This window comes from Saccostrea cucullata, unplaced genomic scaffold (assembly GCF_032062105.1).
Source record: "Saccostrea cucullata isolate Sc308-1 unplaced genomic scaffold, CSIRO_AGI_Scuc_v1 ctg444, whole genome shotgun sequence".
Lineage (NCBI taxonomy): Eukaryota > Metazoa > Mollusca > Bivalvia > Ostreida > Ostreidae > Saccostrea > Saccostrea cuccullata.
Genome location: NW_026930720.1, coordinates 286718 through 304782, shown reverse-complemented (window position 1 = coordinate 304782; position 18065 = coordinate 286718). Strand labels below are relative to the sequence as shown.

The 18065-nt window shown below is 35.4% G+C and overlaps 1 protein-coding gene across 1 annotated transcript in view; it reads right to left on the bottom strand.

Moving 5' to 3' along the window:
- The window catches only part of LOC134229841 (sushi, von Willebrand factor type A, EGF and pentraxin domain-containing protein 1-like), a 230087-nt gene that overhangs the window by 97348 nt on the left and 114674 nt on the right, over positions 1-18065 (bottom strand). The window lies entirely within an intron of this gene.

Genomic DNA, 18065 nt, shown 5'->3' with positions numbered 1-18065 from the left:
TAAAAGGTCTTTTCACAAAGATTACATATATGAAATATGAAAGCCTTAGTCCTCACCATTTAAAACTTATGGTCAAGGTTAACGTTTTTTCATAAGTATGTCAGTCTCCAAAGTCAAGGTCAAAAGGTCAAAGTTGTTGGTATCCAATAAAAGTTCTTGCCACAAGCAATACATTTTTGAAATATGAAAGTCATAGTACCTTCCATTCAAAAGTTATGGCCGAAGTAAAAGTTTGAAATTTCTTTGTAAAAGTGGGTCAAACTCCAAGGTCAATGTCAAAAGGTCAAATTTGGTGGTACCCAAAAAAAGGTATTGTCACAAGGAATACACATGTGAAATATGAAAGTCATAGCTCTACTAAATCAAAAGTTATGGGCAAGGTTAAAGTTTTTGTGACGGACAGACTGACGGACAGACGAATGAGATTTAATGTCCCCTCGCTTTCGCGAAAGCTGGGAACGAATGAGATTTAATGTCCCCTCGCTTTCGCGAAAGCAGGGGACAATAACACGTTAAAAGCAGTAATTTCAACAATGCAATTTTGCATTTATGTTTTCTCTAATTATCGTATAGTTATAGTTAATTCAAGGTTACATGTTTTTCACTTTCCACAGGTACGTTTCAGTATTAATGAAAAAAAAGAAGAGCAAGTGGTAACTGAAAAAAAAGTTCGAACCTACCCCCCCCCCCCCTTTCTACTCATACGAAATAGGATTTTCAGGTTTTCAGGAAATTCTCCTCTTTTTTGTCAAGTTTTTTAAGCTGATAATTTTTGAATTAGCCCCCCTCCTTTTACCAATTTACCAATTACAGTTGTATATTGAGTCTATATAATCGATATTGACGTAGTATATTTGATATTTTTGATCTTTACCTTTTTTCATTATTAATTTGCTTTTCAATATTCTATTGAATTAATAGTTTATCACTATTCTGTACACATCTCAATTTATACTTTGGTTTTGTTTTTTTTATGCCCCCCTAAACGAAGTTACGGGGGTATATAGTTTTTGTCGTGTCCGTCTGTCTGTGTGTCTGTCTAGCTGTTTGTCTGTTTGTCCGCAAAAACTTTAACCTTGCCCATAACTTTTGATTTAGCGGAGCTATGACTTTCATATTTCATTTGTGTATTCCTTGTTACAGGACCTTTCATTGGGTACCACCAAATTTGACCTTTTGACCTTGACCTTGGAGTTTGACCAACTTTTATATGAAAATTTTAAATTTTTCCTTCGGCCATATATTTTGAAAAGTAGACATCAGGACATTTATATTTCACATATGTAATGTTTGTGAAAAGACCTTTTACATATTACCAACAACCTTGACCCTTTGACCTTGACCTTCGAGATTTTTGTACCTATGAAAAAACTTTAACCTTGGCTATAAATTTTGAACAATAATAACTAATATGGCTTTCATACTTTACATATATAATTCTGATTAAAAGACCTTTTATTGGATACCAAGAACCTTGACCCTTTGACCTTGACCTTGGAGTTTGACCTACTTTAAAAATACAGCATTGACCATATCTTTGCAGGCTTCGGGCTAGGGCATTCATACTTCACAAAGAAGAAGGTATGGTTTCCAAACAAATTTTGCCCTGTGATTTTCTAAAAAATGAAACTTTTGTCAAAGTTGAAAACTCATGCTTTTTAAATAATTGAAATTCAATGCAGAAAAATCATACAAGTCATTTTTCTCACATGTGTTTTAAATGCTAATTATGACGCCATAAACATGAGCATTTTCCCGTATTTTCTTAAAAAGTTGCAGAAGACACCAATTTTTAATGGAATTTTCTTTTAGATAACATTGTCCACAGGCATCGCCGACAAAGATCTTGAGATATGTGATTTGTTATTGAATTTTGCACAAAATATCAAAAAATTAACGTGGGCGACAGCTGTTGACACTGTTTTCTAAAGGAAAATTACCCTTGAAATGTGCCATTTTGAGGCTTTTTCTGTTGAAAATAGAGAAATGCTTCACATTAATGACGTCATATTTGCAGAATGGTAAACTTTCATGCTATATTCTTTCCTGATTTATCAGAGTCATTTATATAAGTAATATTTAAGCCAGTTTAAAAACTTTTTGATGTCAATACAATTTTAGGGCAAAATAAAGCTAAAACCATACCTTCTTCTTGAATCCCTGTGACAAGACCTTTTATTTGATATCAAGAACTTTGACCCTTTGACCTTGACCTTGCAGTTTGACTTACTTTTTACATACTTTAACCTTGACCATAACTTTTGAACAGTAGGGGCTAGAGCTTTCATATTTCACATGTGTAACCCTTGTGACAAGGCCTTTCATTGGATATTAAGAATCTTGACCCTTTGACCTTGACCTTAGAGTTTGACCTACTTTTTACAAACTTTAACCTTGGTCATAACTTTTAAACGGTATGAGCCAGCGCTTTCATACTTTTCATACGTAATCTTTGAGACAAAGCTTTTCTTTAGAACCCAACAACCTTGACCCTTTCACCTTGAAATACAGTTTGTCCTGTATTATAAAATGTTAACCTTGGTCATAACCCTGGAACAGGTGTAGCTAGCATTTTATATTTCACATTTCTTGTAAAAAGGCCTTAATTGTTACCAAAATATTTTATTTGCATTTGAGAAAGCTTGGCCTTCGCTATGTTGCCACACGGGGGCATCAATGTTTAACAAACACATCTTGTTTTTTTGTTTTTTTTTATCATGACATTATCCCGTGGGATTCGGGTTAGAATAGGTCCTCAGTACCCCCTTGCTTGTCGTAAAAGCCGACTAAATGGGGCGGTCCTTCGGATGAGACCGTATAAACCGAGGCCCCATGTCACAGCAGGTGTGGCACGATAAAGATCCCTCCCTGCTCAATGGCCCTGAGTACCGAGCATAGGCTTAAATTTGCAGCCCTTCACCGGCAATGGTGACGTCTCCATATCAGTGAAATATTCTGGAGAGGTACGTTAAACAGTATATAATCAATCAATTTATCATGACATTTCCTCAAACGTTACAACCCTCTTGCGCTTCCGTACTTCTTAGCTTCAGCCAAAGATCAAATATTTAAGCAAATATCATGGGTTTCTGAAAAGCATTATTTTGATTTCTTTTGTACAGAAATGAAAACTAAGACCCTAACGAATATAATTTAGATACCTATACATATTTTATATGTTTCAAAAACATATATGACTGTAAATCTTGGAACCTTCGCTAAAAAAGGCACGATTTTCACGTGGATTTAAGCCTCTTATAATCGCACGCAGCAGTGATTGTCTTAAATTTGTAGCCAATATTGTCAGCTTTTTGTAGTACATTCACGCTTCAATGCAGCTTCTCCCGGATTTTCAATACGCATGAGATTTTTGATTATTTTATAACAAAAACAACAAAATTCCCGTTTATGGTAATGTTTTTTCTTTTTGATCTCGCTAAAGGGGATGTGTTCCCAACCCGTTCAGGACCAAAGTGTTACATATGTGGGAAAGTCGGACATAAATCCTTTGACTGTGTTCATCGGAAGTTTTCATCTAACAAGGTACATGTATCTAGTGCTACCGAAAAACAAGAGGCTGTTTCAAAACAATATCAGTTCAATGATCCGAAGAGTGGTACTTCCAGCAACTTTCGTGGTCGCGATTTTGGGTACTTTGGAGGACGTCAAGATACATCTGCTGTGCACAGAGAGGAAACATTACCTTGTGTTGGTGACTCAGTCACAATTAGTGATATGGTGATGCCAGTTGTGAAACTTTGTGTGGGTGACAAACTACGAACTGTACTACGAGATACTGGATGTAGTGGTGTTGTGATAAGGAGAGACTTGGTAGAAAAGGACCAACTTACAGACAAAACACAAAAGAGCAAGTTAGCTGATGGAAGTGTGATATAAGCCGAGGTCGAAGCAGTTCAAGTAGATACGCCGTACTTTACAGGAAATGTTGACACTTGGTGTTTTGACTGTCCATCATATGATCTTATTCTTGGAAATATTCAAGGAGTTAGGAAACCCAATGAACCAAATATGGCATGGATTCATTCAACAGGAGGCACATCAGCAGTTGAAACTCGTGGTCAGCTAAAAAAGAAACAGTCGACATACAAACCTTTGAAAGTACCAAGTGCCATACAGGATGTTTCACCTGAGGACTTACAAAAGGAACAAAGGGACGATAAGACACTGAAAAAACTGAGGGAAACGACGGATAAGGGAACAGTGAAACAAGTCAGTAATGGAGGTTATTCGAAAATTTACTTCAGAAAACAACTGTTATACAGAGAGTTCAGCAGTCCAAGAGTTTCTAATGGAAAAGTTTTTCGACAACTCATCATACCAAAACAGTATCGAGACATGGTAATGAAGCTGGCACATGAATCGATAATGGCAGGACATCTGGTAGTGAAGAAAACAACAGACAGAATCATGGCAGAATTTTATTGGCGAGGGATCCAAGCAGATATTAAGAGATTCTGTACATCGTGTGATGTGTGTCAAAGAACTATATCCAAAGGCAAAGTTCCTGCATTACTCTAGGACACATGCCACTTATCACAGTTCCGGTTTAACGAGTGGCAGTTGACATCGTAGGATAACCAATAACTGATAAAGGTAATCTATACATTCTTACAGTAGTTGACTATGCAATTGCAACTCGATATCCGGAGGCGATCGCACTTCCCGGAATAGAAACTGAGCGTGTAGCAGAAGCACTGGTTGACATCTTTAGTAGAGTTGGCATTCCTACAGAGATGCTATCGGATCAAGGGAGTCAGTTTACATCTGATTTGATGAAGGAAGTGAGTCGACTTTTGTCTTTCAAGCTAATTACGACTACCCCATACCATCCAATGTGCAACAGACTCGTGGAGAAGTTTAATGGAACACTAAAACAAATGCTCAAAAGGATGTGCGCAGAAAGACCCAGGGACTAGGATAAATATCTGAATCCATTACTGTTCGCATTTCGTGAAGTACTGCAAGAGAGTCTTGGGTTTTCTCCATTTGATCTATTGTATGCACATTCTGTTAGAGGACCAATGATGATTCTGAAGGAGTTATTAACCGAAGAGATTCCAGACGAAGAAGTCAAAATTACATATCAGTATGTCCTTGACTTGAGAGAAAGACTTGAAGAAACATGCAAGATCGCCCATGAACATCTTGAAAATGCTAGGAAACGTCAGCGCAAATATTACAACAGGAAAACAAGCAATCGTCAGATGAAAGAGGGAGATAAAGTGTTAGTCCTCCTTCCAACGAAGTCACCGTTCACGGTAGCTCAGTCGGTAGAGCGCTCGCTCCGTGATCGGGAGGTCGTGAGTTCGTATCTCGGCCGCGACTGACCTAGTCGTTAAAATAGGTAGCAACTGTTCCTTCGCCATGCGCTCGGCACTTTGAAGTGAAAGTTGCGGGTCTTTCGGATGAGACCTTAGAAACCGAGGCCCCGTGTCAGCGGCAGGCGTTGGCACGAGAAAGATCCCTCACTGCTCAATGGCCCTGAGTGCCGAGTAAAGGTCAAAATTTGAAGCCCTTCACCGGCATACGGTGACGTCTCCATATGAGTGAAAAATTCTCGAGAGGGACGTTAAACAATATACAATCAATCAATCAATCCAACGAAGTCAAACAAACTTCTCATGCAGTGGGAGGGACCTTACAGTATCATACGAAAGATGGGACCTATGGACTACACGGTTGACCTGGGAGGTAAAACGAAAACATATCACACAAAGTTGCTGAAAAAAAAATGTCGAGAGATGAATCGTAAGTGGAGGCTTTATTAGCATGCGCAGTTTCTCTGATAGACTTCAATGAGAAGACAGCAATGAAACACGGGATTCTATTTTGTAACCTTCAAGTGTTCAGACTGAATTAGTGAAAGACATTCATTTTGCAGAACGCCTTACGTCAGAGCAGACACAAAATGTTAAGTCGTTGTGTGAACAATTTAGTGAAGTTTTCACAGACATTCCAGGAACTACAAACTTGGTGAAGCATAAGATAGAATTGACGTCGAAGGAGCCAGTGAGAGTGAAACCGTAACCTATCCCATTCAACACAGAAAATGTAATCAAAGAAGAAGTAGAGAAAATGCTACAGATGAAGGTCATTGAACATTCTTCTTCCCCGTATTCAGCACCAGTTGTTATTGCAAGGAAAAAAAGACGGGACAAATGGATTTTGCATTGACTTCCGAAAGCTTAACAGCATCACAGTTTTCGATGCAGAGCCAATGTCTAATCCAGACAGCATATTTTCCAAACTAACAGGAAAGAAGTTTATCTCTAAAATCGACCTGAGCAAAGGATATTGGCAGGTGCCAATTGAAGAGGATAGCAAACCATTGACGGCATTTTCTACACCGGCTGGTTTGTACCAATTCAGAAAGATGCCTTTTGGGTTAGTAAACGCCCCAGCGACTTTCAGTAGATTAATGCGCAATCTTCTTCATGGCGTGGAAAATGTAGAAAACTTCATAGATGACATCATGGTGTTTACTGATACATCTGCGGAACATCTAAGCACGCTGAAAATATTGTTCTCTCGACTGAGGGATGCAGGCCTTACAGCAAGACCTACCAAATGTTTTTATTGGATTTGGGCAGATTGATTGTTTGGGCTATCTCGTAAATGATCAACGTTTGAAGCCAGAAGACGACAAGATTTAAGCAATCAAGAATGCTCCAATACCACAGACGAAGAAACAAGTTCGTTCTTTTCTAGGCTTAGCCGGATTTTACAAGATGTTTATTTCTAACTTTTCAGCGATAGCTGTAACATTGTCAGACCTTACAAAGAAAGGTAATCCAAATAAAGTTCAATGGACGAAATGCCATCAAGGAGCGTTCGCTTCTTTGAAACATTTGTTATGATCCAGACCTATTCTGAAGCTACCTGACATGGAGAAACCATTTTTTCTACGTACTGATGCTGCAGACGAAGGAAAAGTTGATGTACATGAACAAGGCAAAGACAGAAAACTCAAGATTGATGCGTTGGGCATTACAGCTACAGCCATACCATTTCAGAATCGTAGCAATAAAGGGAAGTGAGAACGTGGGAGCAGACTACCTAAGTCGGCAGTAGATGACAAGTAGTAGACAATTTAAGGTATGTATATAGTTTACTGTAAATACGTTCAGGATTTTCAAAATTTGTGTCTTATAGTGATTGTTCTAGAAAAAATTGTACGACAATTTTCTTATAGGAGGGAGGTGTCTAACAATCACTAATTCAATCTTTAGGGTACCCTTTTGTTTGTTTCAATTTTTGCCCTTCAGGCACCTCTTTGGTAAGCACCCAGAATTTCTTGCAGAATTCTGGCCGACAGGACGACAGGTAACAATAGCTAGTTTTGAAATTCGTTACATTAATTCACCTTGGCAGGCAGTCATCAATGACTTACCTGTATGTGCGTTCAGGTGTGACATTAGCGAGAGTGTTTGAATAGGTTTTCTCCTTAGAAGTTTTCTCGCTGTTATAGAAATTCTATACATTTAAAGAACAGCCTGTTTCCTTATTTTATTGTATTTTTGTTCGCTGTATTACTTTTCTGGCCCAGCGGTTCTTGAGAAGAAAATTTTTCCAAAAAATATTTTTGTAAAACTTTGATTCCCCGTTGTGGCCCCAGACTATCGCCAGGGGTCATGATTTGAAGAATTTAGAATCTGCTCTACCCCAGGATGCTTCCCTGTAAGTTTCAGCTTTTCTGGCCCAACCGTTCTTGAGAAGAAGATTTTTAAAGATTTTTCCTATATATTCCTATGTAAAACTTTGATTCCCCATTGTGGCCCTTGCCCAACCCTCGTGGGTCATGATTTGAAGAATTCAGAATCTACGCTACCCAATCATGCTTCTATATAAGTTTAAGCTTTTCTGGCCCTGTGGTTCTTGAGAAGAAGATTTTTAAAGATTTTTCCTATATATTTCTTTATTTAACTTTGATTCCCCATCGTGGCCCCGCCCAATCCCCGGGACGTTTCCACATATGTTTCAGCTTTTCTGGCCCAGTTGTTCTTGAGGAGAAGATTTTTTAATGACCCACCCTATTTTTGTCTTTTCTTGATTATCTCCCCTTGTGAGGGGACTTGGCCCTTTATTTTAACAATTCAAATTCTCCTTTACCCAAGGCGACTTTGTACTAAGTTTGGTCAAAATTGGCCCAGTGGATCTTGAGAAGAAGTCAAAAGTGTGGAAAATGCGACGGACAGACAGTCGGAAAGACGGACAGACAGACAGACAGACAGCTGGACGGACGGAAGACGGACAAAATGTGATCAGAACAGCTCATTTGTGCCTTCGGCTCAGGTGAGCCAAAATACGTTTACATTTGAAAAGATTTTATTCTTAACGGAAGTCAATTGCGCTTTTTCGAAAGATTAATTGAAAAGACTGAAGTTGGTGAATTATACATTTTTGATTTAAAATCTTAAAATTTTTGACTCAGCATTGTAGCATGTAATAATAAATTTTATTATTATGTAAGAAGTGGTTATAGCTGAGTTTACTATTCAAATCTATTTCATTTCCGGTGTGTGAGCTGGTATGTGAGGGCGAGTGAGTATTCTTGAATATAATTTGTTTTTGTTATTTGTGCTAATAAACTTATTTGTAATTTCTGATTGATATTGTTTTCCTCCACAACTCTACAAAATCTCAAAAGAACTCATGACGAAACCCAACCCTTAAATAAATAACTATGTTGAAATCAAATTATTATAAAATATAAATAATTGTTTATCATTATACACGTGTCGATATATGAATTACCCAAGAAGAGGCCCAGGGGCCACATCGCTCACCTGAGCAATTGGTTAGGAAAAAGACCACATCAGATCAGAAATGAAATACAGTGTATTACTAAGTGGGAGGGGGGGGGGACTTGAATTTTAACCCTCAGGGGGTCATGATTTGAACAAACTTGAATTTACACTACTTGAGGATGATTCCCTATAAATATTACTAAGCATTGCTTTAAAGTACTTGAAAAGAAGATTTTAAAAGGTATCCCTACATATTCCTATGTAAAACTTTAATTGGCCATTTGGCCCCACCCTGACTTCCAGGGATCATGATTTGAACTTTGAACAAACTTGAATCTACAATACCTGGAAAGATTCCACAATAGTTTCATCTTTCCTGTCTCAATGGTTCTTGAGAAGAAGATTTTACCTATATATTCCTATGTAAAACTTTGATAGCCCATTTTGGACTCCGCCTACCCCGGGGGGTTGATCATGATTTGAACAAATTTGAATCTACATTACCCGAGGATGATTCCACATGAAATTCATCTTTCCGGGACCAATGGTTCTTGAAAAGAAGATTTTTTAAAAATGCCACAAATTTTTCCTCTTATTCACAATTATTTCCCCTTGGAAAAGGGCGTGGCCCTTCATTTGAACAAATTGAATCCCGTTTACCCAAGGATACTTTGTAGAAAGTTTGGTTGAAATTGACCCAGTGGTTCTTGAAAAGAAGAAAAATGTGAAAAGTTTACGCCAACGACGACGATAACGACAGACAACGGACAAATTTTGATCAGAAAAGCTCACTTGAGCCTTCGGCTCAGGTGAGCTAAAAATGACACTCTAAACGATCCCCCAGATAGCAAGCTTACATTGGGCCGACGTTTGCATATGGTTGGTAGACCGGCAACATATCGCAGTTGGTTGAACGATATTGGGCCAACATCAACTCGACATTGTAATTACAACAGTTGGTGAACTGACATTGTTCCAACATCGGTCAGACATTATTATTTTTAATGTTGATGTGTGAAAATCGTTGCAATGTTGGCCCGACATTGTTGAACCAATTTTGCTATGTAAACTTATGTTGAAAGATTTTTTTTATTGTACATACAGAACTAAAAAAAAGTGTCTGGAGGTATTCGGAATCATCAATGTTTTTGAATTTGAATAAAAAAGACATTTTAATTTGTGCATTGGAGAGTAGTAGAATTCTATGAAAAATATGAGAAAATGAGAAAACTGAGTTGAATATTACCTAGATTTTCTCCAAAACTGTCGACTGAAAGTACAATTACATCGGGATCGAAGTCGGGCTCGATAAGCAATTAATTTAAGCAAAACACCGCGCCGAAATTAAAATTTTTTGGGATTCCATGGAGCCATGATGGCGTCGTACAGAAGACTCGAAAGAGAGTGTCACAAAGAGGAGAATTATGATTAGCTTGGGATGGAATTTCTATTTTGACAGAAGAAATAGACGTTTAACGACCTAGTAGGTATAATGAATACAATATTTTATCATGAGTCCTTCAGTGAGTAATTGCTTCTTCAACTGTTCCTTAGTCAGGGCACTAAACATAAAATTCCCTGCGTTGAAATCGTTCGGGCAAGCGCTATTTTAATTTTTTAAATAATAATTTCACACATCTACTGTTCTAAACATCTATCATAAAAATGCACCCTCGTTTGGGATCAGTTCAGAACTCTGGTGTAAAGAATTTAGTGTACCTCTATTGAACAGTTCAAGAGTATGTTGTACGATGCAAACAATTAATTATATTTTATTCAATGCATATTTATGATCATTTTCAGCACTTATTTTTATTATCTAATAGTTCCAGTGGAATGTACCCGAGACGATTCACACACGTATAGTCATTAAGTTTGATGAAAGTAGATGTAGACTAAGGTGCTAAGCCAATCAGTCAATAAGCTTTTGAAATGGTGAGTACACATAAAATAATTATTTAACACACACAAAAAAAAATAAACTAACATTGCTTTTTTAGCTGAGTACTCGTTTCTTTTGCATGCGATTAAAAAATATTGCAACTGTACCAAGTAAACAAAAGGTTGATAGAAATGAATTCTGACAGTTCATCTAAACGTTCCATAAATTACACACGTAGGGATAAATATTTTACATTAAATACTATAGCACTAATTATTAGAAATAACTTTAATATTTTATGATACATGCATTATTTACAGGAATCTGAATGCTCACAAGAAGGACAAAAGCTGAATGAAAATGAACACAAAGGTAAGATTTCTTAAATTTTCTGATTAAATCAATAAATTCTCTTGAATTGAAATTAAACCTTATTTACTTTTAGTCAGTTACAATGTATAGAGCTTTAGTTCTAACCTTTTCATTTTTGTTCACTTGAGCCTTTTTGAGGCCCAAGTGAGTTTCTGATCAGTGTCTTGTGTTACTCTGCCATCTGTTCAGATTTTTACATTTCCGGGAATTAATCCTAATTTAAACAAAACACTGCAAGATAATGAATTTCTATTCTACATTAAACTGATCTTCCAGGTTGAAAGAAGCTATTGTCTTGTAATGCTTTAGTTTATTATTTGTGATATACATGTATTTATATATGAAATAGATATCGATAATAATACAACCTAATGGTAATCTTTTTCTTGAAAAATTGTGCAAGAAAAGTTTGAATTGTCTGTTGGAATGGTCAACATCGAACTTGCTGGGCCTTCGTTCCAAAAGTGAATCCGTTTGTGAAACCAATAACATGCATCAGGCTATCCTCTAACAATAAACATAACGTATTCTAATAACATCAGTGAATTTAATATTGTTTAAATTAAATAACGTAAGTAATCTTCTTATTTTGATTTTCATGGGATATGGGGAATTTTTTAAAGCAGATACATATCAAGATTCGGATCTTTCTTAATTAGGATCTTTGGCATGTTGGAGGAAAAATAGAATGTGTTGATTTTATGGGATCTTTATATTAATGTAGTAAAAAATCTACAGTACTACACACGTACTGTAAATATTTTGTACTCAATACATGTGTTTTTTTTTTTCAGTCCAGTCGAGTCATTAACTTTGTACGTCATTGACAACTGAAAATTCATTGTAAATGTATGCCCTGTTGAGGTTTCAATGACATCTCCACTTGTCATTTAAAGTCAAAGGTCATATTTAAAAACAAAAAAAAAGTATGTTTCATTACCAAACATTTCAATCAATGAAAATACTTTTAATAAGTGCGTTTACATTGTTCATCTAAGTGTATACTTATGCAATATTTGTCTCAAACCACATTGTTTAATTATAAAATGATGACTTTGTTAAAGTAATTATAATGAATTTCTTTACACATTACATTTAATAAGAGAAAAACACACAACGTATGACCACACAATTTATACCTATAAATAACTAAATAAGTCACACTTTTTGCTCGATTGATATGATTCACCTCAGATCTATAAATCAGAGGGGTATTTGAAGTTTGGATTCATGCATTATGTTCCTGTAGTTTACCAATCCAATCTACAGTTGACAAAGAAGGTAGATCCGAGCACTTTCAATGTTGTTGTTTCAATATCTGATGTTTGTTTCTCAGTTGCTTTTTATCAAATGATTCATTAAACATTTCCTACTAAATGTTTTATGTAAACTAATATTTAAATGATATTTAATTTCAACCAGATAGCTGTAACTTTTCAGGGCGTGTTATATGATATGTTTTCTGATTAAATGGCAAGTTCATTCCTAAATCAGCATAATAATCACTTTAAAACACTGGAAAAATGTTTCCATGGTTTCATCGCAAAATTCCAATTAAATATCTTTTAATGTTGTTGATTTTGAAAGGTCATAAAAATGCATATTTTCCAGTCTTTATATTTCCTTTTTCCCTCAAGGAAATTTTAGTAAGGAATTTTTATTTGATGTGTCTGAGTTCAAGTACTCAGAATGGGTAAAGGTTCCTAAAAAATCTTGCTCCCTGATTTGAAGGTTGTATGACTTGTACTTATCAACACCGCCCTCTATCTAAGTGAATATGTAGCAACTGTTCATTCGTCAAGCGCTAGGCATCTCGAAGTGGTAGTTGCAGGTCCCTCGGATGAGACCTTAAAGGTGCTTGAACACAGATTTATAGTAAAATTTTTCTAAAAAATTTTGTAAGATTTACAAATATATTATTATTTTAATTAGATTTTATAACATACATGTATTGCGCAATGGATACCCCAGGCGGCCCTATCAAGACAACCGCAATGGACAACTGATGATTTATTAAGGTCTTCCGTTTCCAACAGAAGACCTGCTACTGATTCTGTTGGTAAAGATTATTAGGGTCTTTCGTCTCCAACGGAAGACCCTACTATTATTCTATTGTTTCTTTTTCATTTTTATTAGGGTCCTCCGTCTTCACCGGTAGACCCTACTATTATTTTTCGGTTTCTTTTTCACTTTTATTATTATGGTCTTCCGTCTTCAGCGGAAGACCCTTATATTATTCTTCGGTTTCTTTTTCACTTTCTTAGGGTCTTCCGTCTTCAGCGGAAGACCCTTCTATTATTCTGATGTTTCTTTTTCACTTTTCTTATTATTATTATTCTTTTTTTCTGCACAAATTTTGTGCAGAAGATCTCTCAGAGGTGATTGGATGGATTTGCTTCAATTTTTCAGGGATGTTTCAGAATATTCTGAAGTTAATACCAATTGAAGGATTTTTTAAAAATCATTTCCGGTCTACAGTTATCGCCCTTTTATTAAAATTCAGAGGACTTCATTGTCCGTTCACTATCTCGAAAACGGCCAGAGCGCTAAAATTTTCAGTGATGATAGAGGACATGTCCCCATGTTACTACGAGTTTGGATAGTTTCCGAAAGTACCTAGTATGGAAGCTCGGTATGGGTCAAAATTTAGGACACAAATCATGAGTGATTTTTTGAGATATTTTTAATGATATCTTTTAAATTATTTTGTTAAAACATAATGAACAATTTTTTTTGCAGAATGATAACATCTTTAATATGATGACATAAAAAAGTGCTGACTCATCACATTAAGGGTCAAGAGGGGCCAAAAGTCTTAATTCGATAACTCTTTTACAGTCAATATTTTGTTATATATTACTGAAGAAAAAATGTTGATCTCTACAATCTTCAAATATATATAATGATTTTGATGTCGTATGATATATAATTAGGGACCACAAGGGGCCAGAATGCTAAATCTTTGACACTTTATATCTCCAAAGTGAGAAATATTTTGATAAGTAATATCAAACAAAAGATGCTAAAAAATGTTCTGAACAATATGCAAGCTTTCATTTTTCGCTTAACGTCCCCATTAAGGAGTTGAAGGGTTGGGTCCTAAATATTTCTTTTGCAAATAACTCTAAAACAAAAAAGAATCTCTGAATAGTTTATGAACAAAAAGTGTTCAAAATCCTAAGAGCTTTAAGATGAAATCAAGAAAAGGGGCTGGGTACTCAAATTAGGGGCCATGAGGGGCCAAAAGTCTTCAATCGATAACTCTTTATCAGTTAATATTTTGTAATACATTACTAAAGCAAAGAGGTTTATCATAACATGCTACAACTATATTATGATTTTTATGTCGTATTGTACAGAATTAGTGGCCACAAGGGGCCAGAATGCTTAATCTTTGATCCTTTATATCTCGAAAGTCAGATATATATATTGATAAGTAATATTGCACTAAAGGTGCTCAAAATAATGTTCTAAATAATATGACACCTTTCATTTTTCGCTTAACGTTCTCATTAAGGAGTTGAAGGGTTGGCCCCTAAATATTTCTTATGCAAATAACTCTAAAACAGAAAAGAATCTCTGAATAGTTGTTGAAAAAAAGATGTTCAAAATCCTACGAGCTTTTAGGCAAAATCAAGAAAAAGGAACTGGGCACTCAAATTTGGGGCCAAGGGGAGGGGGGGCAAAAGTCTTCAATCGATAACTCTTTATCAGTTAATATTTTGTAACACATTACTGAAACAAAGATGTTTATCATAACCATCTACAACTATATATTATAAATTTAATGTCGTATGATACATAATTAGGGGCCACAAGGGTCCAGAATGCTAAATCTTTGACCCTTTATATCTCGAAAGTGGGAAATATTTTGATAAGTAATATTGAACAAAAGATGCTATAAATAATGTTCTGAACAATATGCAACCTTTCATTTTTTCGCTAAACGTCCCCATTAGGGAGTTGAAGGGTTGGGCCCTAAATATTTCTTTTGCAAATGACCCAAAAAGGAAAAAGAATCTCTGAATAGTTGTTGAACAAAAAGTATTCAAAATTCTAAGTGCTTTAAGAGGAAATAAAGAAAAAGGAGCTGGGCACTCAAATTAGGGGCCAACAGGGGCCGGAAGTTTATATTAGTTGATCAGTTAATATGTTGTAATACATTACTGATGCACAAATATTTATTTCAACCATCTACAACTACATGTATATGTAATGATTTTTATGTCGTATGGTACATAATGAGGGGCCACAAGGGGCCAGAATGCTCAATCTTTGACGTTTTATATCCTAAAAGTGGTAAATATTTTGATAAGTAATATTGAACAAAAGATGTTAAAAATAATGTTCCTAACAATATGCAACCTTTCATTTTTCACTAAACGTCCCCATTAAGGAGTTGAAGGATTGGCCCCTAAATATTTCTTTTGCAGATAAGTCGAAAACGAAAGAGAATCTATGAATAGTGGTTGAACAAAAAGTGTTCAAAATTATTGTCGTTAGGGGCCAAAAGAAGTCGAACTTTAAACTCTTGTATGTTCAATGTCTTTTTACAGATTATGGAGGCGAAATCGTTCTTCTTCACATTCCTTATCATTATTTTAGAATGAAAATCTCAATCAAACTCTTATCTCATCTCATCAAGAATCGGACGGAAGACCTACTCTTTGCTCGCAACGAGATCGTATCTAGTTATTATTATTTTTTTTTCTTCTTACCGATTTTGTGCAGAGGATTTCCCAGAGATGGCTCATTCGATTTGGTTCAAATTTTCGGTGTTGATGTGATTCTATCTGAAGTTTGTACCGGCGCTTCGATTTTGAAAAAAAAAAACTCTTCCGGTCGGAAGTTATCACCCTTTGATCAAAATCTAGATGACATCCATGTCTGTGATGGAACCACGAATCATGACTGATTTTTAAGACATTTTGCATCATATCTTTAAAGTATAATTATTTTGAATAAACATGTTGAGCAATATTTGTGCAGAATGACAAGGTCTGTAATATGATGTCAAGAAAAGAGTGCTGACTCATCACATTAGGGGCCGAGAGGGGCCAAAAGTCTTTATTCGATAACTCTGTAACAGTCAACATTTTGTTATACATTACTGAAGCAGAATTGTTTATCTTAACAATCTACAACTATATATTATGATTTTAATGTCGTATGGTACATAATTAGGGGCCACTAGGGGACAGAATGATAAATCTTTAATGCTTTATATCGCAAAAGTGGGAAAGATTTTGATAAGCAATATTGAACAAAAGATGTTTAAAATAATGCTCTAAACAATATGCATTCTTCCATTTTTCGCTAAACGTCCCCATTAAGGAGTTGAAGGATTTTCCTCTAAATATTTTTTTTTTTTTGCAAATAACTCGAAAACAAAAGAGAATCTCTGAATAGTTGTTGAACAAAAAGTGTTCCAAATCCTAAGATGTTTAAGATAAAATCCAGAAAAGGGGGCCGGACACTCAAATTAAGGACAAAGAGGGGCCAAAAGTCTTCAATCGATAACGCAGTCAATATTTTGTTATACATTACTGAAGCAAAAATTTTTATTTTAACAATCAAAAAGTAAATATTATGGTTTGAATGTCGTATGGCGCATGATAAGGGGCAAGAATGCTAAATCTTTGACACTTTTTATCTCAAAAGTGGGAAATATTTTGATAAGTTATACTGAACAAAAGATATTCAAAATAATGTTTTGAACAATATGCTACCTTTCATTTTTCGTTAAACGTCCCCAGGAGTTGAAGGGTTGGCTCCTAAATATTTCTCTTACAAATAACTCGAAAACGAAAGAGAATATCTCAATAGATGTTGCACAAAAAGTGTTCAAAATCCTGAGAGGTTTAAGATAAAATCTCGAAAAAGGGGGTGGACACTCAAATAAAGGTTCAAGAGGGGCAAAAAATCTTCAATCGATAACTCTGTAACAGTCAATATTTTGTTATACAATACTGAAGGAAAAATGTTTATCTCAACAATCCACAACTATATATTATGATTTGAACGCGTATGGTGCATAATAAGGGGCTATAAGGGGCCAGAATGCTAAATCTTTGACCTTTAATATCTCAAAAGTGAGAAATGCTTTGATACGCTATATTGAACAAAAGATGTTTAAAATCATGTTCTGAACAATATGCAACCTTTTATTTTTCGCTAAAAGTCCCCATTAGGGAGTTGAAGGGTTAGCCCCTGAATATTTCTCTAACAAATAACTTGAAAACGAAAGAGAATATCTGAATAGCTGTTGAACAAAAAGTGATCAAAATCCTGTGATCTTGAAGATAATAGAAAGAAAAAAGGGGTGATTTCTAATATTAAGTGCCGTTACGGGCCAAAAGTCTAAATTTTTAGACTTAAATGTTCAATGTATTTTTACAGATTATGGAGGCAAAATCGTTCTTCTTCACTATCTTTATCAATTTTTTTGAATGAAAATCTCAATCGAAATATTATCTTATCTTATCAAGAATCGGACGGAAGACCCACTAGTTGCTTGCAACGAGATCGTATCTAGTTATTATTTTTTTTCTTCTGCTTCCTAGACCGCAACTTTGAGGCCTCATGTCTCCCTCATTTCTCAACGGATTTCGCTCAGATATTTAGAGGTTATAGATGATTATTAACCCTATCAGAATGCTGACTAAAATTTTAAAAAGTCACTTCCGGTTTTTAGTTATTTCCATTTAAACAAAAAAATTATAGGCTTCCGTTTCCAGACAAAGGCTCAGAGACAGCTAAAGCTGGAGCAGAAATTCTACTAATTTTAGATAATAGAAGGATTGAAGTTGTGCACATCGGTTTTTGTTTTTCGGTTTCTTTATTCAATATGGCGCTATATTGAAGTAAAAAATTAGAACGCTGATAAGATCCAAAATTTTCTCATATTTTGCTTTTTATCTTCTCTTTCTTTATCTTAATATACAGTTTGTGCAGAATTAAAAGATCTTTCAAATCATATGTCGGAAAAAGGGCTGACCCCTAAATTAAGGGATCTAGAGGGGCCAAAAGTTTTTTCCATGATA